Source organism: Urocitellus parryii, unplaced genomic scaffold, assembly GCF_045843805.1.
Source record: "Urocitellus parryii isolate mUroPar1 unplaced genomic scaffold, mUroPar1.hap1 Scaffold_90, whole genome shotgun sequence".
NCBI classification, from domain to species: Eukaryota; Metazoa; Chordata; class Mammalia; order Rodentia; family Sciuridae; genus Urocitellus; species Urocitellus parryii.
This window is the reverse complement of record NW_027554223.1, coordinates 416,748-442,132: the sequence shown is the minus strand read 5'-3', so window position 1 is coordinate 442,132 and position 25,385 is coordinate 416,748. Positions and strand designations below refer to the sequence as shown.

At 37.9% G+C, this 25,385-nt stretch overlaps 2 non-coding genes and 1 pseudogene across 2 annotated transcripts; 2 read left to right on the top strand and 1 right to left on the bottom strand.

Moving 5' to 3' along the window:
* Positions 1 to 2,566: 2,566 nt before the first annotated feature.
* On the top strand, positions 2,567 to 2,691 carry LOC144253083 (U6atac minor spliceosomal RNA). The gene has a single exon (XR_013343113.1). It is a non-coding gene; the product is annotated as a U6atac minor spliceosomal RNA (small nuclear RNA).
* Positions 2,692 to 8,934: 6,243 nt separating this feature from the next.
* On the bottom strand, positions 8,935 to 9,041 carry LOC144253081 (U6 spliceosomal RNA). Its single transcript, XR_013343111.1, has one exon. It is a non-coding gene; the product is annotated as a U6 spliceosomal RNA (small nuclear RNA).
* Positions 9,042 to 12,843: 3,802 nt separating this feature from the next.
* Positions 12,844 to 14,289, top strand: LOC144253076 (zinc finger protein 385B pseudogene; annotated as a pseudogene).
* The last annotated feature ends 11,096 nt before the right edge of the window (positions 14,290 to 25,385 follow it).

Here is a 25,385-nt window from a genome sequence, read left to right as displayed (position 1 = left end):
TTGATGATCTGTTTGTTTGTTTATTTATTTTTAATATTTCAACTTTTTTTAATTTTTAAAAAAAATTTTAAAATGATTTTTTAAAAAATAAATGACAGTGGAATGCATTACAATTCTTATTACACATATATAGCACAATTTTTCATATCTCTGGTTGTATATAAATTATGTTCACACTAATTGGTGTCTTCATACATATACTTTGGATAATGATGTCCCTCACATTCCACCATGCTTGCTAACCCGCTGCCCCTTCCCTTCCCCTCCCACCCCTCTGCCCTATCTAGAGTTCCTCTATTCTTCCCATGCTCCCCAATCCCTACCCCAATATGAATCAGCCTCCTTATATCAGAGAAAAGATTGGGAATTTGTTTTTTGGGGGGAATGGCTAACTTCACTTAGCATTATCTTCTCCAGTGTCATCCATTTACCTGCAAATGCCATGATTTTATTCTCTTTTATAGCTGAGTAATATTCCATTGTGTATATATGCCACATTTTTTAATCCATTCATCTATGGAAGGACATCTAAGTTTTTTTCCACAGTTATTGGGAGAAAATTTTTACCCCTCACACATCAGATAGTGCACTAATCTCTACGGCATATAAAGAACTCAAAAAGTTAAGCATCAAATAAACCAAATAACCCAATCAACAAATGGGCCAAAGACCTGAACAGACACTTCTCAGAAGATGATATCATTCAACAAATATATGAAAAAATGTTCTACTCCCTTTCCAATTTTCTGTGAAAAAAAATTTTAAGAGAAGGAGTATTTGAAAATGAGATAATTAAGAAAAAGTTGAGGGCTGAGGTTGTAGCTCGGTGGTAGGGTGGTAGAGAAATGCAAATCAAAACTACTCTAAGATACCATCTCACTCCTGTGAGAATGACAGTTATTATGAAGACAAACAACAATAAGTGTTGGCGAGGATGTGGGGAGAAAGGTACACTCATACACTGCTGGTGGGACTGCAAGTTGGTGCAGTCAATATGGAAAGCAGTATGAAGATTCCTTGGAAAATTGAGAATGGAACCACCATTTCACCCAGCTATCCCTCTCCTTGGTCTATACTCAAAGGACTTAAAAACAGCATACTACAGGGACACAGCCACATCAATGTTTATAGCAGCAAAATTCACAATGTTCAATAGATTTTTAAAGTAACACATTCTACTCCTTATAATAAAGGTATAAAAACCTCATAACAAATATAATCAGATAAGTATGAATACCAAACCTCATTGTTAAAATACCTCAAAAATTGGTATTTTAAAATTATTTTTAATTTAATGAAAAACTGCCACATACATCCATTTAACCAAATTTAAAATAGCTTAAATCTTACTTTATTTGCTTAATGCTTAAATCTTGATTTCATCAAAATATATTATTTGTCTTTAAATATTAGTTTTATTTATTTTAGAAAGTCTAAATTTTTAAAATAGTATCTTATGATCAAACATTATGCTCTTTACAATTTTCAAGATTCTCTTCCCTGCCTGTCTTCATGTTACATTTAATTTTAAATGAGCATATGTGTTCAGGAATTGATCTTGAGTTGACTCAACTGAAAATTATTTTAACTATTAAAGGCAGTAAGATCAGTGCTGGGATTACAAAGTGAATAAGATTTAGAACTCATCTTTATGAAGTTCATAGTAGTAAAATAAAAGTACACATAAAATTATATTGATTTTTCTAACATGCCATAGTGTCAGGGATAAATTTTCTACCAAAATAACCTATATATTAATTTATTACTAATTTCAACTAAATTTATCAATTTCTCTAAAACAGTTGTCTCTAACTTTCCCAATTTTGACACTCCTTCCATGCAATATATTAGTAATTGCCTCTTTTTATTTCTCCCCATAATCTGGGAATCATTAATCATCAGATCAAATGAATTTGTCTTTTACATTCATCTGTGCATTTTTCTCTTCTGCTATCATAGTTCTAGACTATAGATTTTTAGAAGGGAGTTATTGCAATGGATTTCCTTTCTTTTTTTTTAAGAGAGAGTGAGAGAGAGAGAGAGAGGGAGAGAGAGAGAATTTTAATATTTATTTTTTAGTTCTTGGCGGACACAACATCTTTGTTGGTATGTGGTGCTGAGGATCGAACCCGGGCGGCACACATGCCAGGCGAGTGCGCTACCGTTTGAGCCACATCCCCAGCCCCATGGACTTCCTTTCTTTTCCCTCCATTTTTTCTTTCTTCTCCTTTTCTTTCCCTCTTTTCCTCTGTTCAGGGCTTTGTGGGCCTTGTACGTGTTAAAGCATATGCTTTATCACTGAGTATCAACTCCAGTCCTGCAATAGATTTTCAAAAACCTCTACTACCTTTCCAGTTTCCTGTGAAAAATTTTTAAGAGAAAGAGTATTTTCAAATGAGATAATTAAGAAAAAGTTGAGGGCTAGGGTTGCGGCTCAGTGATAGAGCACTTGCCTAGTGCATGTGAGGCTTCAATTCTCAGCACCACATAAAAATAAATAAATACATAAATAAAGATATTGTGTCCATCCACAACCAAAAATTTTTAAAAAAGCAATTGAGTGATAGTGTTGAATGACAGGATAAAAGGTTATAACTCCCTTGACAAGGATGGAAGAGCCATTGGGCCAGACAGTAGGCATAAGATTAAGACATTGCCACTTTCTTCTATGACATCTAACCATCATTTTTTCAGAAAAATAGAAGGGACATTGGAAGAGTAGAAGTGTGCTTTGCAGGTAGGGGGACACATTGGGGAGGAAGGAGGCAAGGGGAAGGGGAAGAACTGGGGAATGTAGTTAACCAAATTATTCTAGGGACATTTATGAATATATCACAGTGCATTCCAATTTATATGTAACTATAATGCATCAAGTGAAAAATAAGTCCATAGAAGGAAGACCAATAGAAAAGAGGAAGGGAACCAGAGAGAAAGCAAAGGAAAAGTAAGAGGTAAGGAGTATTAGGATTGAAATGGAGAAAACTATGTTACTTCTTTTATGAATATGTCAGAATGAACTCTCCTTTTATGTATAACTATAATGCACTGAAAAACAAACTTTAAAAATCAAGGATAAAACAAATTCAAGAATTGAAAATTCATGCAGTGGCTCTGGAGGCTGAGACAGGAGAATTGCAAATTCAAAGAAGCCTCAGCAACTTAGTGAGACTATGCTTCAAAATAAAAAATATAAAAAGGGCTGGGGATGTGCTCAGTGGTTAAGTGCCCCTGGGTTCAATCTGTAGTACCAAAAAAAAAGGAAAAAGAAAATTTACCCCTTTGGAATCATATCACTCAATATAAAGGTAAGTCTAAAAATGTTGCTGTCAAATTAATATATTTATTCATTTATTTGATGGTACCCTCCTAATGAATGTTCTATTCATTAATAAGATTCATTTGCCTGTGTGTGTGTGTGTGTGTGTGTGTGTGTGTGTGTGTGTGTGTGGTACTGACATTGAACAGGGCCTTAAGCACACTAGACAAGCATTCTACCACTGAGCTACACCTGCACTGTGTTTAGCCTTAGATTTTAAATTTTTAAAAAGCCAGCTACTTATTCTACCTTTTAAAAGTCTTGGTATAATAAAAAAAAACATTTGTAATCCGAATAAAGCTGTCCAAGGCTATCAAATGACTTCACATATTATAAAATTCCTCTATTTAAAGTGTACAATTCAGTTGTTTTATTATAATCACAGGGTAGTACAACTCTCACTATAGTCAATTTTGAACATTTTCATTACTCCCAAAAGAAACTCCATATATTTTACCTGTCATCTCACAATTTTCCATTTCCCATCAGCCTTAGGCAACTGCTAATCTACTTTCTGTCTCTATAAATTTTCTACAGTGGTATTTCATATAAATGAAGTAATATAATATGTGGTCTCTTGTGACTGGTTTTTTATCTGTGCAAAATATTTCAAGGCTCATCCATGTTGTAGTGTGAATCAGTAATCCATTCCTTTTTATGGCTGAATAATATTCCATTGTATATATGCCACATTTTATCATCAACTGATATATTTTATGAGTTGAAGGACATTTGGTTACTTTCACTTTTGCCTGTTATGAATATGATGTTCTGAATAATTATGTACCAGTTATTGTGTGTGTGTGTATTTGTATACTTATATATACATTTTTTTTTGTTTTGGGTACTGGAGATTGAACCCAGTGGTGCTTAACTACTTAGCCATATCCCCAGCCTTTTATATGTTTCATTTTGAAGCAGCATCTCACTAAGTCCTCAGGGCCTCACTAAATTGCTGAGGTTGGTCTTGAAATTTCTATCCTCCTGCCTCAGCCTCCTGAGTCACTAGGATTACAGGTGCACACCACCATGCCCAGCTGGATACATGTTATAATCTTTTGAGTATATCCCTAGGAGTGGAAGTGCTGAATCAAATAGTAACTTTATATTTAACTTTTTAAGGCACTGCAAGACTGTCTTCTAGTCTCATTTTTTTGCACACATGCATGTGTACACATATCTCCTTTTCAGTCATCTATTTATATATTTATTTCTGCCTTGGCTATTTTTTGATGTTCTTGGTACCTCTCAAACTTTTCCCATAATTACCCTTTTCAGAGTAGACTGCATCATATCTTAGTAATGTCTCTCTTCCCCTCCTCCCTGCCTCTCTCCTTTTCTTTCTCTCTCTCTCTGTTGGTACATCTTTATTCTTTCTCTAAATATTTTTAAGCCATTGATAACTTAAATTCTAATTATCTACAATCAACTATCAAAGGAAATTCTTTTTGATGCTTTGTATTTATTAATATTTCCCCAGCCCATGAGATTTTTACAACCCAAAAAATCATATATATTTAGATTATAAACATCCAGTGTCATATAGCTAAAAGCAGAAGCAGCATTATAGCCAGTGAATTCTGAAGCATAATCTAAGTAGTTTAAATAGCATAAGCAATAAAGTATCTTCTGTTTGCTTTCCAAGTTCTCATTAATCAATATTATAGGTTTGGCTTCTCAATTTATCTAGAGAAAAATAAGCTCTGAAGTCAGGTGTTCCTGTTCTGAATAGATTCTACTATTCACAGGGATAAAATACAGGACCACATCTACAAAATGAGTGGAAAATTTACTAGGTATTTTTTCTTTGATCTTTTACGTATCTAAAAAGTACATCTGTCTTCATAGTTATCTGCTTATTTTTATCAAGAGTGAATCTTTGAATAATCCTTTAATATTGGCAAATAATAATAATATTAAGTTTGATAAATATTCTTTACATGTGTGTAAAATTGTTGTTACAGTATGACAGCATAAAACATCAAATATTTCATGCAGGCACAGAAATTATAAAGTATTCCAGATCATGGGGCTTGGGATGTGACTTAGTGGTAGAGAGCTTTCCTAGCACATGTGAGGTACTGGGTTTGATCCTCAGCCACATAAAATAAATAAATAAATGAAGTTGCAAAAAAATATTGCAGATCATTAACTATCAATAAAAGCTGCCATTTCTCGGCTGGGGCTATAGCTCAGTGGTAGAGCGCTAGCCTAGCAAGCATGAGGCCCTGAGTTCGATCCTCAGCACCACATAAAAATAAATAAGATAAAAGCTGCCATTTCTGTTGAATGCCAGACTTGTGTTAGACACTTTATATTCATTATGTCTTCCATTCAAACAGTACTGAATGATGGATATAATTAGCCAATTTCCAAAACATTTAATTTATGAAATAACTATTTAATTATATGCATTACTATTCCTCACATTTGGGGGGGTGGGTATCAGAGATTGAAGTCAGGGATGTTTAACCACTGAACTGCACTCCCACCTTTTTAAAGAATTTTTTTATTTTTTTATTTTGAGACAGTGTGTCACTAAATTTCTGAGGCTGACCTTGAACTTGCAGTCCTCCTGCCTCAGCCTCCCGAGTCAGTGGGATTACCAAACTATGCCACCATACCCAGCTACACATTTTCTTCATTCTTAATTGGAATTTTTATGTTTGTGTAAGAAATGGCTAAAGTATAGCTATAAATAAATTTCTTTTCTTAATACTTTCCATCAGATGGGTTATTTTAAAAACCTGATTTAATCATTATAAGTTCATCTCTAGTTCTTTCTTATACAGCTCACAGAATTTTACTTAAGAATTTTATATATCAATCATAACTATCCCAGGTTTTTATAAAAATTATCCTAAGCAAGCATGTGATAATCATGTCTACCAGTGACAAGTTACAACTACTCTTTCTTTCCTATTTACTCTATTCTTTTCCCAAAGAGGAATTTGTTTACACCCTTTGTCCGATATCCACAATTTTCTGTCTCTGTCATTGGAACTCATGGCTTTCTACCTCAGTATGTTCTCATACCTGTAATGTCTTTTTCCCTACCCCACTACTGTCAATTCTAGTCAAAGAATCCATAGAAATTTAAGTGGACTTCTTCGAGTATTCTAACTTCCATTATTGATACTTTCTTCCTTTCTTTTTCCTTTGTTTTTGATTATTTTCTTTACCTCTTTCTTCATTTCAAATTATTTCAAGTTAGAGAGAAAAATGGCTTTTGTTTTGTTTGTGAAAAAAGGGCTTTAATCTTTTGGTTGGTTGGTTGGTTGGTTGGTTGGTACTGGGGATTGAATCCAGGGGTTTTTACCACTGAGCTGTATTGTCAGCCCTTTTTATTTTTAATTTTGAGTCAGGGTCTTGTTAAGTTGCTGAGTATTTTTGCTGAGGTTGCTGAGGCGACCTTGAACTTGGGATCTACTTGCTTCAGCCTCTGGAGTTGCTGGGATTACAGGATAGTGCTACTATGCCCAGCAAGGGCTTTAATCTTGTCCAATGAGCATATAAAGAGACTCAGAGGAAAAAGGAAAGTCAATTTTATATCTTGTTATGAATTAATTTATTTCAATCATTAAGTTTACATTCAGCAAAATTTTGGAAAAATTCCCAGAACTCACCAACCAGAACAAATGTTAATATTTGACTTTATTTATTTCCATAGTTGCAATCATCCTACATAGTGGATGTTGTATCTTGCTTTCCTCTATTTATTTTATAAGCATTTCCCCCATACTACTACTCTGAAAATATAAGAGGGATTTAGCAATGACATTTTGATGGCTGGCTACTTAATGTTGGATGTGCCATTATCAATATCCTGTACATGGACACTTTGTTTCCAATTTTTACATTTCAATAAGTAATTTTGCATTTGACTTTTGAAAAGTCAAACTTTGTATATTATTTTTTTAGGATAGATTTCCTAAAAGGGTTATAAAAATATAACCATTTTCTAGTCCTACCAGGGACAAAAAAAAAAAAAAACAGACTTGAATTTTGATAGATTGTTGAATCTTTAGAATGTATTTTTTTTTGAATAAACAGATTTGAAAATGAAACTGGGTCACTCTTTTCCAAACTCCAAGAAAATAATACAAAGGAGACCTTTTACATTGCCAAATATTTTGATATAACGAAGTGTTATATTTTTTTAATGGCATTTTAGTTGAGCAGCAAGTAGAAAAGTTAATGGAGTTTGGGCTGTTTTTAGTGAATACTAAATTTTTGATAGTACTGTTTTGAATACTGTGAACCCCAGTGTGTATATATAGGAGGTGGAGAAGGGTAGAGAATGTCAAGGACAATGACAAACTGATGTTCATTTAAGCCAAGTGATTTAGAGGAACTCAGGTTTGAAAAGAACCATGTGATCATTAACTTTTAGGTAGGAGGTCCAGGATAGCCCACCTGCATAAACAGGTCAGTATGTCACATAAGGGTTTTCCAAATTACTTAAAAAAATGAGTTTCCTGGGGCTGGGGTTGTGGCTCAGAGGTAGTGAGCTTGCCTGGCATGTGTGAGGCTCTGGGTTCCATCCTCAGCACCACATAAAGTAAAATGAAGACATTGTGTCCACCTATAACTAAAAAATAAATATTAAAAAAGTTTCCTAAGCTGTAAAATAAAAATGGAGCTGGGTGTGGTGGCTCACACCTGTAATCCCAGTGGATCTGGAAGCTGAGGCAGGAGGATTGTGAGTTCAAAGTCAACTCAGAAACTTAGTGAGACTCTAAGTAACTCAGTAAGACACTATCTCAAAATAAAAAGTGCTGGCCCAGTGGTTAAGAGCCTCTAGGTTCAATCCCTAGTAAGCCACCCGCTCCTCAAATGGATTGCCTTATGACAGTGCTTTTATTCACACTGGACACATGAATAAGGAGAACTTGAATTCCGCTTTATCAAAAAATTTTGTGATATGATTCTCCAAGGCTGTCTTTTATTCATTCATTGGACAATTTATGTATGACAGATGTTGGGAATATAGTGGTCAAACAAAAAATCTATCATAATAGGCTTACATTCTGGCAGGAGATGGAATAAAACAATCACAGATGGTAGTAAAAAGGAAGGAATGGTATGAAATATGGCAAGCAAGAGGACAAAAGGTAACATTCTTTTTAAAGGTTATCAGGAGCCCTTTAGATTTACTTTTTTGTCGTCGTCTTTTTTTTTTTTTTTTTTTTTTGTAACAGACATTGAACCCTGGGTTGCTTTACCACTGAGCCACATCCTCAGGCATTTTTTATATTTTATTTAGATACAGGGTCTTGCTCAGTTTTTTAGTACCTTGCTACATTGAACTTGCTGACTTTGAACTAGTGATCCTACTGCCTCAGCCTCCTGAGCTGCTGGGATTACATGTATGAGCCACCATACCCAGCCACATTTACATCTTAAATAACCTGTTAGTTGTCTCAGAAACTCCTCAAACTTGGTTAATTTAAGATTGAACTCTTCATCTCCTTACCTAAAACCTGCTTCTGTGACCATGATCTCCCACTCAACAGCTAAATTCTCATTTTGCTTAAGACATAAGCATATCATCACTTACAATTCCGGCCTTCTTGCTCACTATGCTTAATACATCACCAGATCTCAATAAATTTTTTAAAAACATGGAATGCTTCACAAATTCACATGTCATTCTTGCACTTGAGCTGTGCTAATCTTCTCTGTGTGACTCCAATTTTAGTGTATATGCCGCCGAAGTGGGCACAAGTCTCAATATCTTACCAAATCCTTCCATGTGTCTTTATTATTACTGTTACTACCCTACTCCAGTTCCCCATGCTCATTTGCAGTACAGATGATTCTTGACTTAACAATGTTTCATCTTAAACTTTTTTGACTTTATGATGGTACAAGCAAGAGTGCTACACATTCAGTAAGCATCATACTTCAAATTTTGCATTTTAGTCTTTTCCCAGGTGAGGAATAGCCATAGGATAGTCTCTCTCCATGTTGAGTAGTGGCTGTGAACTGCTGCTCCTGGTCAGCTTTAGTTGAGCCTCGTGCTACTAAGAGGAAACACAACCATGTCTCTACAGTGTACCCTGTTGCTAAGCTAGGATGTTCGGTAGGTTAGGTATATTCATACATTTCTGACTTATGATGTTTTCAATTTAAGATGATTTTATCAGGATAAAACTCCCATTATAGGTGAAGAAGTAAAAATATAGCTGTGGATGGTAGGCTCAGCCTGGGTAGGAATCCAGCTATGTCACAACTTGTATAACACTGGTAAGTCACTTGTTTGTTTGTTTTTTTGCCTCAGTTTCTGTTTCTGCAAAATAAGAACAATAATACTGTTTATCTCATAGAGTAGCTCTGGATTTGCTGTTTTCTACACACAAAATCAAATGACATATATTAAAATTTGACACCTTATTAAAAACTCTTCAGCTGGTTACCTTAGATAAAGACCAACTCCTCAACACAATTCTCAAGGTCCTACATAACCTGGCCCCTGCCTTCTGGTATCTATGGCCATGTGTTAGTATCCTTAGATGTCCAATAAAGATCGAATTTACCTTATGGGGACATTGTAAAGTTTGAATTAAAACACATGAAATGCTCTTCTTAGTACATGTTCAATAAATATTAACTATAAAATAATTGTTATTACTTTTTGTGTCAGCAATATTGGGTTTCTTTCATCATACTTTTCTTCCTCTGAGTATTTGAACTCTGCTTTAAAACTCCATTCTGCCCTCTTCCTTTTTAAAAAAATTAAGGAAGAATTAATTTTTAATTAATGTTGCAGCATTAATTTGGATATTGCCAAATACTAAGAATCATTTTATTTAAATTGTCTTGTTTTCCCTAGTAAATTTATATGTATTGGCTAAATTTGAATGCAGTCAGCTTATTGGTCATATTAAACATTGTGAGTTCATGGGAAAGTCTGGATTAGCTGGTTCAAACCAGTCCCACTCTCCTACTCTTGTTACTTTATGTCCTGCTGCTGAGGGGAAATCTGAAAAAGGAGATAACATAGATAATGGTAGAATTTTCCATTTTAGAGAACAAGATTACAAGTACTATAACACATATTGAACAATAATAGTACCCTATGGAGAGCCTGCAGAATAGAGTTGTAGTACATTCAAAATATATTAAATCCTGTTTTAAAAAAATCTAAGTAAAGCATGTGTCTTCAAAAACTTAAACAGACATTAACTTCATTTTTCTTTGTTTTCTGGCACAAAGTCCAGATATTTTTCCCCTGTCAGGTTTGTAAAAAAATAATGTGCAAAAGTATATCACATTTTAATTCTTTTGAGAAGCAGTCTAACAGGAGTTTGGAGAGGTGGTGCTGTTCTGAGTAATTCACACCTAAATGAAGATTGTGTGTCTTCTGCTGAGAAAGTGGCTATACCTAGAAGCCAGTGTATTTCAGTTGCATTCTTGGCAGGAATAGCCAGTGTTCAAAAATGTTCTTACAGACACGCACACCCCCCCCACACACACACAGAGTTATTTTTAGAGAGTGAAGGTTATATAATTTGAAATTCAGTTCTTAGCTTAGAAATGGGGACACTTTAGTTATTAAAAAAACAATATTTGTTGAGTAGAATTTTCATTCACTGGAAATTTTAAAAGGGAAAAGGGGTAGAGAAACAAGAGATGGAGTTGAAGGGGAGAAAACCAGAATATGGTTTTGTATGTGGTTTTGAATATGTCAAAACCCAGTCTTTGCTTAGAAAAATAGAATTTGATCACCATTAATATTCCAAGAGAAGTCTTGCTACAGTTTCAGAACTGTGTAATCAATTTGGTCTTTCCTGTGTTATTTAAATTTATTAAAGTAATCCTGATTTTGGATTTGAAGTATTTATTTCTCAGATTATCAATTATGATAAAATTAGTTTTAATTTAAAATCAAATTTAATTTTCATAAACTTATTAAACATAATTAATAAAATAATTTTAAAATTAGGCAGCTCCTTAACCTCAACCATACTCATTGAAGAGAAAATAATAATAGTAATAATAACAACAACTAACAGAGGCTATTTTCCCATCATATCACAAGCCTATGATGTAGATTTAGTTCTTGGACTCAAAGAGAGTTTCAAATGATAGATTTCCTTCATTTCTAACTTATTATTGGCTGTTTTCCCAACCAAGCCATTAGCAGACTTCAGATCTAGGCAGTAGGTTTGGCTGGAGTCTAAGGGAAGTCAGACGCAGAAGCAGGTAAGCAGTCGGGAAAAGGGAGAGAGATTGCCAAGAAGCCAGATGGTAGCAGAGGAGCCTAGACAATGGGTTATCACTTGTTCTTCCCCCAAATTCTCTTCACCCTTGGGGCGGCCTCTCTCTTAGCTCCAGCTGTTCCCCTTTTTTTTCTGCTCAGAAATTTGAAAGAACTGTCAAGTTCAATTTGAAGTTTTTCTTTGGGTAAATTCTCAAAGACTCAAATAACTGGTCATTTAAAATCATTTGAGGAAATGAGCCCTCTCCCCGCCCAGGAGGGTTTCAGGTCCAAGCAAGGCTGCGATGCCTCGGCTCTCCAGGCCTTCCCGGCTCATCCATAAACGCCCAGGCTGCTCCGTGTGGTCAGCGAGCAGAGAGCTGGTCAAAGAGAAAAAACAAATAGTTGGTCTGCCCATCTCCAAGAAGAGAGTTTCACTCTGGTTTGCCTAATACATGAAACATCCGCCCTTCTGCGCGGCTTGGCATCCGGGTTTGGGGACCTCTGTCATCGCCAAGCATTTCTTCAAGGACCTGAGCCCCGAAGCTGCGCCCTGGGTGAGACCCCTGGTCGGCGGCGCCTGCTCTCCCTACCTGTGCGCGCGGGCCTGGCAAGGCGGGATTTAAGGCAGTGCTGCTGCGGGAGGCTCTACAGTGTCAACCAGCCCTGAACAGTCCCGCCTCATCGCTTTAGTGTGTGTGCCTTGCAAGTCTCTCCTTGGTCAACCGTCACCACCATCGGCGCGCGGGAATGGCGTTGGAGCGTCTAAACCCGGGGGTCCTCGGCCAGACAAGGGAGCCCGGCGGGCAGCTGGTGCGGGCAGGGCGCGCCCGGCGGGCTCTGGGCACACGCGGCTCACCTGGGCGAGGCCGGGCGCACAGGCGCTCAGCGCCGGGGCCGCGGCCGGGCGTCTGAGCCCCACTCCCGAAAGAGTTGGACAGTTCCGGGGCCGCGCTGCGCCCAGCTGTCGCCGTCGCCGTCGCCACCGCCGGCTGTCACGGTAGCTACCGTCCGGGGCTGCAGCAGATCGCGGGAGAGCGTCTGCGCGGAGCTTCAGGGCAGCCCTGGCGGGACGGCCGCAACCGCCGGAGCGCGAGCAACAGCTTCCAGGCTGGAGGAGCCACTGCCCTACGTGCCTGCGGCCGGCGCGCCGAGATGGTCTACGTTTCAAGTTCATCGAAGATTAAATTGATGTTTATGGGCTGATCTGGAAACCTAAAAGCAATTTGTTTTTCTAAATCTATAAGAAAATATGCACAATTTCCCATCAACCGACTTAAAAAGGGGGTTTTAGAACACAACCCAGTGTATGAAGTACCATCTTGAAGATGGAATTATGAATATGGCAGCTTTTCTACGGTGCTTTGAAGAAAGGGGGATTAAGACCGACAGGCCTGAGGACTAGTTAAGTAAAGAGAAAAAGAAAATTCTGTTCTCCTTCTGTGAGGTGTGCAACATCCAGCTGAACTCTGCAGCCCAGGCCCAGGTCCATTACAACGGCAAATCCCATCCCAAACGAGTGAAGCAGCTGAGCGATGGGCAGCCCCCGCTTCCAGCCCAGAGCTCGGGGACACTGCTGGTCAGCCCCAGCCCCAACACCAGCACAGGCAGTTCATGCCATACTACTACCCTTCCTGCTCTTGTGCGCACTCCTACTCTGATGATGCAGCCTTCACTGGATATCAAACCATTTATGTCTTTTCCAGTGGATGGTAGTTTGGCTATTGGGCTCTTTCCAAATTTTAACACAATGGATCCTGTGCAAAAAGCAGTCATTAACCACACATTTGGAGTATCCATTCCCCCAAAGAAGAAAAAAGTTATTTCTTGTAATGTCTGTCAGCTTCACTTTAACTCAGATAGCCAGGTCGAGGCCCACTACAAAGGAAGTAAACATGCCATGAAGGTCAAAGCACTAGAGGCAACGAAAAATAAACCCAAAATGGTTTCTTCCAAGGACAGCGCAAAGGCTAATCCCAGCTGCTCCATCACTCCAATCACAGGCAACAGCTCTGACAAATCAGAAGATAAAGGAAAGCTGAAAGCCAATAGTTTCAGTCAGCCATCATGCTCTGAAAGTGGCTCATTTCTCCTCAAATCTGGCACAACTGCCCTGCCACCTGGGACAGCCACTTCGCCCTCCAAAAGCACAAATGGAGCACCAGGGTCTGTTGCTGAATCCGAAGAAAAGAAAGCCAAAAAATTGCTTTATTGTTCACTATGCAAAGTGGCTGTGAACTCCCTGTCATAGCTAGAGGCACACAACACAGGATCTAAACACAAGACCATGGTTGAGGCTTGTAATGGAGCTGGTCCAATTAAGTCCTATCCTAGACCTGGATCAAGATTAAAGATGCAGAATGGCAATAAGGGGTCAGGACTACAGAACAAGACATTTCATTGTGAAATCTGTGATGTTCATGTTAACTCGGAAATTCAACTCAAACAGCACATTTCTAGCCAGAGGCCTAAAGACCGAGTTGCAGGGAAGCCACTGAAGCTGAAATACAGCCCTTACAACAAACTCCAGAAGAGCACAAGCATTTTAACAGCAAAACTTGCATTCCAGAAAGATATGATGAAACCTTTGGCCCCAGCCTTCCTGTCCTCACCCCTGGCAGCAGCAGCGGCTGTGTCCTCTGCACTGTCACTGCCACCCCGGCCATCTTCCTCGCTCTTCCAGGCTCCAGCCATCCCTCCAGCTCTCCTGAGGCCAGGGCACGGGCCCATCTGTGCCACGCCGGCCTCCATCCTGTTTGCCCCATACTGACATCTGCAAGCCCCAAGACCAGCCAGGCCAGTAGGAAAGTCGAAAAGCCAAGCCAAAAGGATTTCAGCAACTTGAGCATTTTGTGTAACAGTAAGTATCCCACCTACCCACAAAATGCAGCCTACCACCTGAAACCCCAGCTTCAGTGAAAAACAAATCACTAGATTCAAGAGTGCTTTTATGGACCAATCAAATCATTTTGGAATGTGAGCAGCACAGGTTCCCTCTTCCCTCCCCAACTCGACCCCATTTAATTGGTGTATCTGAGAAATCTGGGTTCTTGAAAATGTACAGTCAGAAAGTAAAGAAAAAGAAAAACAGTCTCTGTTTTCCCATGGGTATAATCTGGCTTAGAACAATATGGAATATTTTCCTGACAGACTTGAAAACTAGGATCTTCCTCAGATGTCTGTAAATAGCTCTGGAATCCAACTGGGCATATTCTAGTGTGAAAGAAAAATAGAACACAAGTGCTTACTTGTGAATACCATCTTACCAACGGATCACGTTTTCTTTTTGGTGTACTCTCGACAGGGATTGTGTACTGTTTTACACCCAAGTACTGTTGTATCCTGTGTAGTACTAGATTGTATCTCTTGTCTGAATTCAACATCTTTAGTTGCTGTGTAAATGTTAGGAAGCAAAATAGCTTTGAATTTCTCGTTAAGAGAACAAAAGATAATGTATTTTCTTTATTTCATATTTTATTTGGAGATATTTAAACAAAATAGAAAGCCATATAACATAGCTATAATTACTACCTGTTTGCTATTTTTGTCTAACTTATTTTGTAGCTTCCTCACTGGTTTGAGTTGCTAAGCAAATATATACAAACACAAAAAGAGCTTCCTAAATTGTACATTTTGACACCTCCTGTGCATTCTGCAAGAAGACAATGAATCCATGTATTTCTACGTAATTATCTTCATTTTTAACCTGTTTTCATTTGTAATGATGCTACATAATTTTGTGGCTCCCTAATGCAATAATGTACAGAAGATATAAAATTTATAATTGAACAATTTGTCTTTCTGTTCACTGAATATGTTGCAGGTCATGCTCCCATGCCCCCCTTTCGAAGTTGGTATCAACAAGACTAGAATATTTGTGATATCAGGGGCAAAAAGTATCACAAAACAATAAAATAGTGAACTCTTTTAGAGTATTGATATCTGCAATCTGTAAATGGTAAAATGTCTGTGTATTTTTTAAATGTACCTTTTCAATAAAAGCATCAAAAATAAATAAAATAAAATAAAATAAAATCACTTGAAAAAAAATAACCACTCATTTTAATGAAACACACACACATACACACACACACACACAAACACACAGAAAAGCAGATGTATTGTCATTTTATAGAACTATAATGGTCATCCCACAACACATACACATATATAACAAAAAGTAGAAAATATTCCTATTATCAAAATAAACTTTTAGTATTTTACATTTTTCACTTTAATCTGGTTTTAACTCTGTGTTCTTTGGGAACACTATTTTTATATTATTTAGACTTCATTATAAAGGAAAAGACCAGAAAATCAACCACACTATGAGGTCTTAAATGTTAGACTTAGGCATTAATTTTGTTTTGTTTATAAGATTATTTTAACTCTACTACATTAAAATTCTGAATAGGGGAAGAGGGATGAGAAAGTAAAAAGAACAATAATCGAACCCCTCATATTTATCAGGGCCTGTTTTTTGTTTTTAATTTTTAGACAAATTGCTTAGGCAATTTTGAGACAAATTTGCTAAACTCTCCAGGCTGTCCTCAAACTTTGTAATCCTCCTGCCTCAGCCTCAGAAGTAGCTGGGATTACAGGAATGTGCCACCTTGCCCAGCTCAAGGCCTGCTTTTTATATGCATCATTTTAGTCAATATTCTGAATTGTATTAAAATATAGACATTATTAGTATTTACCATATGCTAGGCACTATGCAAAGGGAATTACTTTTCATCTCTCATATAATCTCACTGTTACTTTGTAGTGTAACTGATATTACCATATTAAAAACAAAATAATCAAGGATGAAAAAAATCTCATTTGCTCAAGGTTTCCAAATCTGGAAAATTAAGTAGAGAGTAAAATAAAGTTTAACTTTGACTAATTACAAATGCTATGTCATTTTTGGCATTAACTTTTAAAGGATATTTCCCTGGAATTCAAGAGACATTTTTGCTGTTATAACTGAGAATGTACATTGAGAGGAAGCTTCTGGGATGCCTATAATGTTGTATGTCATGATTTGAATAGTGGTTATATGGATATGTTGAATTTGTCAAAGTTCATTGGCTTTTTCTGTATATATGTTATATTCAATAAAATAATTTTAGTAATTCATAATTAATATAGAAAATATGAAAAACAGAAAAGCACAAAGTAGGGCAGGGGAAACACCAGTAAGTTCACTACTAAAAAAATGAATAATTTTAGAAGTTGATTCATTTAGGAGGAAATTTGGGAATGCATGTATCTTATTATCTTAAAGCAATTTGAGGCAAAAGAACTACAAGGGCAGTTCTCCTATTTAAAAGTATTTTTTGTTACTAAAAAGAAATATAACCATATATGAGAGATTTTGAACAAGTGAAAATTGCTCCATAATCCCATTTCTACTATAACCACTTTTAATATTTTGGTAAATTGAATGATATTCTCATGACATAAATCATCAACATTATCTTGAGTATAAATAAATTCTTGAAAAGGAAAAAAAGGTAATAAAGTTAAACCACGAATCAAAACAGTGCTTTTTGCATACATATGGTAGTCCAGGTTATCTCAATTTAATTATGTTTCATAGTCTGTTATGAATTGAGTTGAAGGATGAATCAGCACCCGTCTACATTAGAGAAAAACAGCTAATATTCAAACCTGTAAGATTACTTAAACCCCTCAGATTAAAAAAAAAGTGGTTATTGAATAATTGTCTCCTTGGTACTCTGGTAGATCAAATGAGAAGAGTCAACCTGTTAATTAACAAAAAAATCCCTGAATTAGCAGGCAGGAAATCATTGTGGACAAGAATCAATTTCTTTGGACTTTTGTTATTTGAGTTGTAAATGAGAAAACTGGGTTGTATCTCAAAGGACACTTAGCATCCAAAATAATTTATGACACAGGGAATACACCAGGCCCTGATCAACTTCTTATTGTACTAAAGGATAAATTCACAAAACGGAAACATTCAATAACAGAGAAGCTAGAGCTTGCCATCTTTATTTGCAACTAGACCAGATATAATGTGTTTCCTGTTCTTTGCACAAGTATCCATGGGAAGAGGGGGAGGCCAGAGAGGACAAGGACAGGATGTCCTTCCCTTACATATCACTCATCACCCTATATTTTTACGTTCCCCCTCACCATGGACATCAGTTCTGATATCCCAAAAGATCATCCTGTGTAACAGAGGATTACAAGTAACTTTGTAGGTTGAAGAAATCAGTGCCCAATAATTTCATTTTCAATTCTTAAGTGTTTTTCCTTCCTTTGTCCCTTCGTTGTAGTGAGGTTTTTTTAGTAATATAATAATATCAAGGTATTCAGAAAAGAAAAACATTTACAAAACGTCCATTTAAAATGAATGGACTTGGGTGTGCCTTTGGTAGATTGATAGTGTTGCTAGTATGCAAGTGAAATGTGGAAGAAACTGGGAACCTGACAAGTGAGAAAGGAGAGGTCCCTAGATACCCAAGGGAGATCTGGTCTGGAGCAGACAGGGACTTTGTTCTTTCACATAGTGTAGTTTTTTAATTAATTGTTTTAATTAGCTATGTATGACAGTAGGGTGCATTTTGACATATTGAACACATATGGAGGATAACTTCTCATTCCTTTGGCTGTATATGGTGCTGAGTCACACCAGTAGTGTAATCATAAGTTTATATAGGGTAATAATAATGTCAGTGTAGTTTCAAGGCATTGTGTGTGTGTATGTGTGTGTGTGTGTGTGTGTGTGTGTGTGTGTGTGTGTTTCTGTGTGTATAAAATCTCAATCTCTGATGATAGGAACTCTGAACTGTGTCATCTATCTTTACAGCTCCAGGGCGCGGGATATAACTGACAAATCAAAATATCTGCTCTACTGAATTGAGCAAAAATCTCGGGGAGTGGGGGATGATAGGAAAAATGAGACCGAAAAAACATATAGCATGTCTCATTTCCACTCTCCTGCCATGCTACATGTTACTTGATATCTGAAACATTTACAGGATTCACTGCAGGATTACTACAAAGGGAAATGTACTTCAGATGAAAGAGTTTTTCTGGAGACCTCAACAAACTAGAAATGGGAACAAGCCCCAGGAAGCCGCTGTGTTGTCTCAGGGAAGAGATGACCAGAGTTTCCTGTAAATGAAAACTCATCAGGCAACAGGTTTGAGCCCCTCGGGTAAAAAGGCAAGCGCCACGGCGACGACGACACGGAGTGGGCGAGTGGAAGGTCTTGGAGTACCGAGAAACTCCCGACGTAGGGGCTAACGAGAGGACGGAGTGCGGCCGGTGGGAGGACCAACGTCCTGCAGGTGGACAGTACAGCTTGCTTTGAGCTTTTTTATTTTTAAAAACAAAATGATCAGGAAGCTCTAAAAGATGTGCAACTCTGGCTGATATGTTAGCGTGATACTTCCGTGTGTGAGTGTGCGTACAACAGGGAGCGCCCACCATGAACTTCTGCAGCTTCTGCCCCGGGGCGGGCGCGGGGCACGGCTCCGCGTAGCCCATACGTGGAGGAAACCCGCGCTGGGCGCTTCCAAGGCCCCTGGATGGACATCCGCGGGCGCGGGGCACAGCGCCGCCTAGCCCAGACCTAGAAGAAACCCGCGCGGGGCGCTTCCAAGTCCCCTCGGTGGAGATGGGGCGGAGCAGGACCTCGGCCACGCCCAGCCCAGGCGCAGCCTGCTGGCCTCCCGCGCCCCGCCCCGCGACTACATTTCCCAGCAGGCGCTGGGCTGCGGCGCAGCCGCAGTTGACCCACTTTCGGCCCGTCACGGGCTGGGCTGGCCCAGTGCCCAAGCGACTGCTCCCTGCTGACTGGGGTGTGGGCGGGGAGCTGCGGAGGTAGTGGGAGGTGCTGCTGGCTGCCTCCGTTGCCTCAGCTGCTGGGCGCCTGGGCAGCTTCCTGGGTTTCTGCGGCCGCCATGGCCAAGCAAGGCAGGTCCGTGCGTCTTCTTCAGCAACAACCACCCCGGCGGGCGCCGGCGGTGCTAAGGGGTTCCGGCCTCTGGCGGAGGCTGCTGCAGCAGGCGACGGGTCCCTTCCCCCTTGGCTCGCGACCATCCCACCCAGAACCTCATCCCCTTCTTCCCTTCACCTTTGGCTTTCGCTAACCCCACTTCTTCCACCCGGGTTCTCACTCCAGCTCTGGATGCGTTGTTGACCCTCCACACGCCTTTTCCTCTGCTGCTTCCCACTCTTAACTCCCAGTCTCATTTCCACTCTCCTGCCATGCTACATCTTAGGGCGTCCCTTTTACTTTACTAATTGGGCTGACAGTAGTTTTGAGAGACACTGAGCAAAACATGCTGTCCTACCGTGTCCCATCCTAGGTCTGGACACGTTATCTGCCAAAGGTATTGGTAGTTGATTTCTCTTTCTGCAAGGAAAGTGATCCAAGAAGACAGCCCAAGTTGTGTCCCTGGGGCCATGGCTTTCAATGAGAGACTGATGTTGGGCAATAGTGTTAGAAATATCAACTCCCTTTTTTTGTATGTGAAGTCTTTTTTTCTGGCCTTCTTTTTCACCGCTCCTGTGTTTCGTTTAGTTTCATGGATTTTGAATGAAGGACCTAGGTAATTGTGGTCCAGTCATGGTTTGCAGATGGTTCCGGTTCTCAGAATCTAAAACTTGCCAAGAGTTAATTTTATGTGCCATGTTTTGTGAGACTGGCATGTATTTTTAAAGGAGCTAAAGAGGCTTCAGTATTAATTACTTGCCTTACATAATCTGCCAGATAAAATATATCCAGAGGTGAGCTATTGTGGGCCCTGAGAAGAATGAAAGTGAGTTGATACTTTACAGGCCATTCTGAGTTGGTAAGTTGGTTTTCAGTGCTGGTTCTTAAAAGTTATAAAGCACAGGCCTGGGGATGTGGCTCCAGCGGTAGCACGCTCATCTACAAACAAAGATGTTGTGTCCGCCGAAGACTAAAAAATAAACATTGAAATTTTCTCTCTCTCTCTCTCTCTCTCTCTCTCTCTCTCTCTCTCTCTCTCCCTCTCTCTCCCCCTCTCTCTCTAAAAATAATAAAATTAAAAAAATAATACTGATATAATGAGAAATTTGTAGAAGTTTATATATTAAAAAAAAGTCATAAAACACACACTTAATTTCAGGAGGAACTTAAAGAACTGTTATTGGTTGTGCCTGTTTTAGGGGCTAGTCCTATATGCTTAGGAAATTTGAGTACAGTTTTTGTTTGTAAAGTACTTGAAGTTAAAATGCTATCCAGTTAACCCCCCCTCACCTCTTTTTGTAACATGTATTTTCTTTGGCAGAGAGAGAGGGCAAAATCCGTTAAGTAGAATCATGTGCTAAAACAGACTGCTTTTGTGGAGAAGTGGTTCTGGAAAGACCAACAAGGCAAGATTATAGTAGACAGGGTTATCAATAAGGACCATGCTTGCTGCTGGCTCTGTGATCTAGAGGAAATCCTTTAACCTCTCTGGGCTTCACTTTCATCATTTATATTCATGACATGTTTACTGAATACACACCATGTGTGTCTAGGTTATGGGATTAACAAAAATGACAGAGCTTCTGCCCTCCTGGAGTTTGTTTTAGTCTGAAGGCAAATAATAAGCAAGTGCAGCTGTGTAGAATAATGGTTTACAGTGGTAACAGCTGTGGGGAAAAACAAGTCAGCGTACAGGAATAAAGTGTGATGGGGCAGCTGTTTTAGATGGGATCATTAGGGAAGATCTCTCATGGAGATGATGGATGAACAGGTTGAATGAATGTGAAAGTGGTCCATGGTGTCTATGATTTCTTCTAAGTCTGTATTTCTACAGTTTTATGTTTATATTCTTTGGTGACTTTCATTTCTACTGTTATGGTGCTCTAATATAGTCTATTTGAAATTTGTAAGTTTTCTTAGAATAAGTCTGATCATGTCTATATAGTACCCAACATGTTTGAATGCTTATACATTTTTACCTTTATTAGTAATGCATTGTGTAAATGAGCTTGTGGATTTCAGGCTTCAAGAAAGAGTTAAAGGCAGGGCTTAACTTTAATGTGTGCATTTGCAGGATATGATTTTTTATATAGCAGCTTATATTTTAATTTCTGATTTAGGAATTGTAAAATAAGTCATGCTAATTTGGTCAAAAACAAAAAAGAACTCAATACTATAAGTAGGAGTTTGAGAATCTCTAATCCATCCTGTCCTGTTCACCCTCTCCCTCACATTTAAACTTTTTGATTTTCCTGTGTTGTCAATCTTTACTTTTTGACACAGACACACACATGCACACTTTAAACTTAAGGAAGGTTTCTCATTCATGCTCATCATATTAAGAACAATACATTTTTACAGTGTCTTGACTTGTGCTAAATTAAGTTCCCATAGATAAACTTAAGAACTCTTTCATATTTTCTGAACCTAAGTATTAAAGGGGAAGAGGGTTTGCAATATTCTGTGATCTTTGTCTCCCTTATTAGTGAAATTGGAAATTAAAAAAAAAACATTTTTTTTGCATCAGATCATCATTAAATTCAAACATTTCACTTCATTTTTCTTCTTCTTTGCCATTAGAAATATTCCTAGTAAAACAATAGGAAATAAAATAGTTAAATGAATTTTGATGAAATATGGATCGTTTTAAAATTTCTTCTTATGTTATTAACACCAACAAAGATTTAATATTCTGTCTAATTTGTCCCTTCAGGAACCTGTCAGTTCTGCTCTTTCAAGTTGACAAGGCAGAGTTTTCAAAGGCAATCCAAGATCCCAACTACCTGGCCTGCCTCTGCCACCTTCAGATTTTGAGAGTAAGGAAACAGCTATATTGTACCGAAAACTTTTGTCATTTATTTCCCCAGGCATATTTTAATAGACTGTCTATTAACTTTTGGCAATGTTCTCCCACTCTAAGAGAATAGGCTATTCATGGGAGGAAAAAAAGAATCAGGTATTACTGAGCTTTACACGTGTGAAAGGAATTGGAGAAGGAATACTAATAAGATTTGAGAATATTTTCTGTATATGAGACATTGTGCTAAAGACCCCAAAGAAACATGTAGTCTAGTTAGTAAAATAGAAAATAAACAATATGTAGAAGAATCAGAGTTTCTAATTTGCTAGGAAGGTTAATTTTATTAGAATAGCATAAGAGGGAAGAATTGAAAGTGAAGGAAACGAGTGCTGGAGGAAAATGCTTTGAGTTAAAGAGAACCCAAAGGTCAGTATTTGAAAATTTCTAACTATTAGGAAAGCAAATATATGAAACACAAAAATTAGTGGCCCTAGCTGGGAGCAGTGGCACAGTGCTCACCACCCCAGCAGATTGGGAGGTTGAGGCAGGAGGATCACAGGTTCAAACCCAGCCTCAGCAACTTGGATCCAGTCTCAAAATAAAATGTAAAAAGGAGTCTGGGGATGTGGCCCAGTGATTAAGTGCCCCTGGGTTTAATTCCTGGTCCTTCCCCATAACCTATGCCCTAGATTTTTGGGGATTACTAGGGTTTGAACCCAGAGGTGATTTACCACTGAGCTGAATCCTCAGCATCCCTCCTTTTTTGTTGTTAATTTTTAAATTGAAACAGGGTTTCTTTAAATTGCTGAGGCTGACCTCGAACTTATGATTCTTCTGCCTCAGCCTCCCATGTCACTGGAATTATAAGTGTGCATCACTCACTGTTCCTGGCTTGGCCCTAGATTTTGATGATTATGTGTGGTAGAATTGGAAGAGGCTTGGATATTTACCAGAAAGTGCTAGAATTGTATGTAGTTGGTTATAAGATTGTGCAGGGCATGTGGTGTGGAGGTTGTATGCTGGAGTATTCATGAATCTGGGTTTTGTCAGTAATAATTTATATTTTCATTCAGCATATATTTCTTAAGTACCTACCTCATGCTGTATCCCATTTGAGGTACCAGAAAAGATACAACAATGAAGAGAGAATGAAGAGATCTTGCTCTAATCAAGTTTAAATTGGGAGCAGACAGTGATAAATACATACATAACAGATTGGAAGGTGATAAATGCCCTGTTGGGATAAGGGGGATGTGTAATCCTTGAGAGGGGAAGAAAGCTTTTACTGATAAGATGCCATTTGAGTTAAAACCTGAAAACGTAATAACCTGAAGTGAAGCTGTGTAAGCAGGGGAAGCAGCCAGGAGAAGGGGGAATGCTTGGAATGTTTGGGGAATAACAAAGAGGCAGATGTGGCAAGAGTAGAGAAAGCTGATGGAAGAAATAATGTCATAGAAGTACTGAGTCTTGCCTATTATACCTCAGCAAGATGGACAGCCATTGTAATGTTTTAATCAGAGAGCAGAGGTAATGGCTGTCTTTAAAAAGATCCCTTTGCCAAAATGAGAATAGATGTGGAAGGGTAGAAGAAGCAGGAAGACTAGTTAGGAGGCTGAGTTAATTCAGGCTAGAAATGAGTGAGGGTGGCAGGGATATATGAATGTATATTTTGTTATGTCATCAAAGTATAATGGATTCTGAACAGCTTTGAAGATAGAACCAGCAAGATGTACTAGGCGTTGGATGTAAAATTTGAGAAAAGGGGGAGTCAAAAATGATTGAAATATCTTTTGATGAAGTGGCTTCATAAAACTGTGGAGAAGACTTTCTAAGCATTTAAGTGGAAAAATTAAGCACTTAAAATGATGTTTATTTTTCTTATTATGATAATATATAAAATATTGTGAAAGGCACAGTGGTATAGATCTTTGTTTAATTCCATGCTCTACAATTTACTGTTGTATATCATGCCTTTAATACATATTTGCCCAAATGACCTTCCAGAGCCTTGATTTCTTGTGTGTAAAGTGAGGATAATTAATTGCCTTGTGAGACTTAAATGAGTTATTTTAAAGTATCTGGTACAGGTGTGGTACATAACACAAATAAGTGCTAAATAAATAAATAGCAGCAAATGCACTGTGTTAAGTTTTACTCTATTTCTTTTATCCCCAGAGAAATGTATGATCTTCAGTCATGAATTCTTTCAAAGCGAGAGTTATGTATGTGCCATCCTGGGTCCATGCAGTCTCGTATTCTGGTTCTGACCCTTGCACTAAGGACATTTTAATAGGAATGATGATCTTGAGTATCTGCTTCAAAATAGTTATATACTTTGAAAGTACTTGCTCTCTTTGATAACCCCCAGGCATTTGCTATCTTGGAATTCTTATGAGCTCTTCTGAATATAATTATCTAAAGTTTGCATTATACCTTGGGTAACATTGTACACACTTACTACTCTATGCAACTAATCCTCAATTCAATTGGTCCTTTAACTTACTCCTTTATTTTGGGAACAGGTAAACCCCATGATGGTATGGTATAATTTTGTGAGCAGGTTAATTTTTCATTCTATTCATAGCCTTGATAATTTCACAAGCTTTAATTATGAGGTTTTACTCTTTTAAAACATATCTTGTTATTTGTTATTTAAGTTTTAACATTTCTCAAACCTTGCTGAAGTCTTAGAATAATGTGTGGAACTTTAAAAGTTACCTATTCCCTGGGCTCCACCCCAGACCAATCAATAATATTTATCAGAATCTTTGGAAATATGGTCCCTGGAATTACTGGGTTTTGTTGTTGTTGTTTGTTCATTTTTTAAAGCTACCTTATAGTTATAATATGCAAGGTTTAAGAACAAGTGCTTTAGTTATTGTTTTTTGTTTTTACATATACAAAACACACAGTATATATTAAAAAAAGTTTGGCAGTTTCAACACTTGTGTTGGTTTTTCATATATGGATAGCTTTATAGAATTTGGGATATGATTTCTTTTTTTATTTCCATTGTTCTTTCTGATGATAGCTAGCATTTTATTTTTAGGCAGTAGAATATTATAATTTGAATCACCTCCCACTGACGAAGTATATAATGACAGTGTAATCT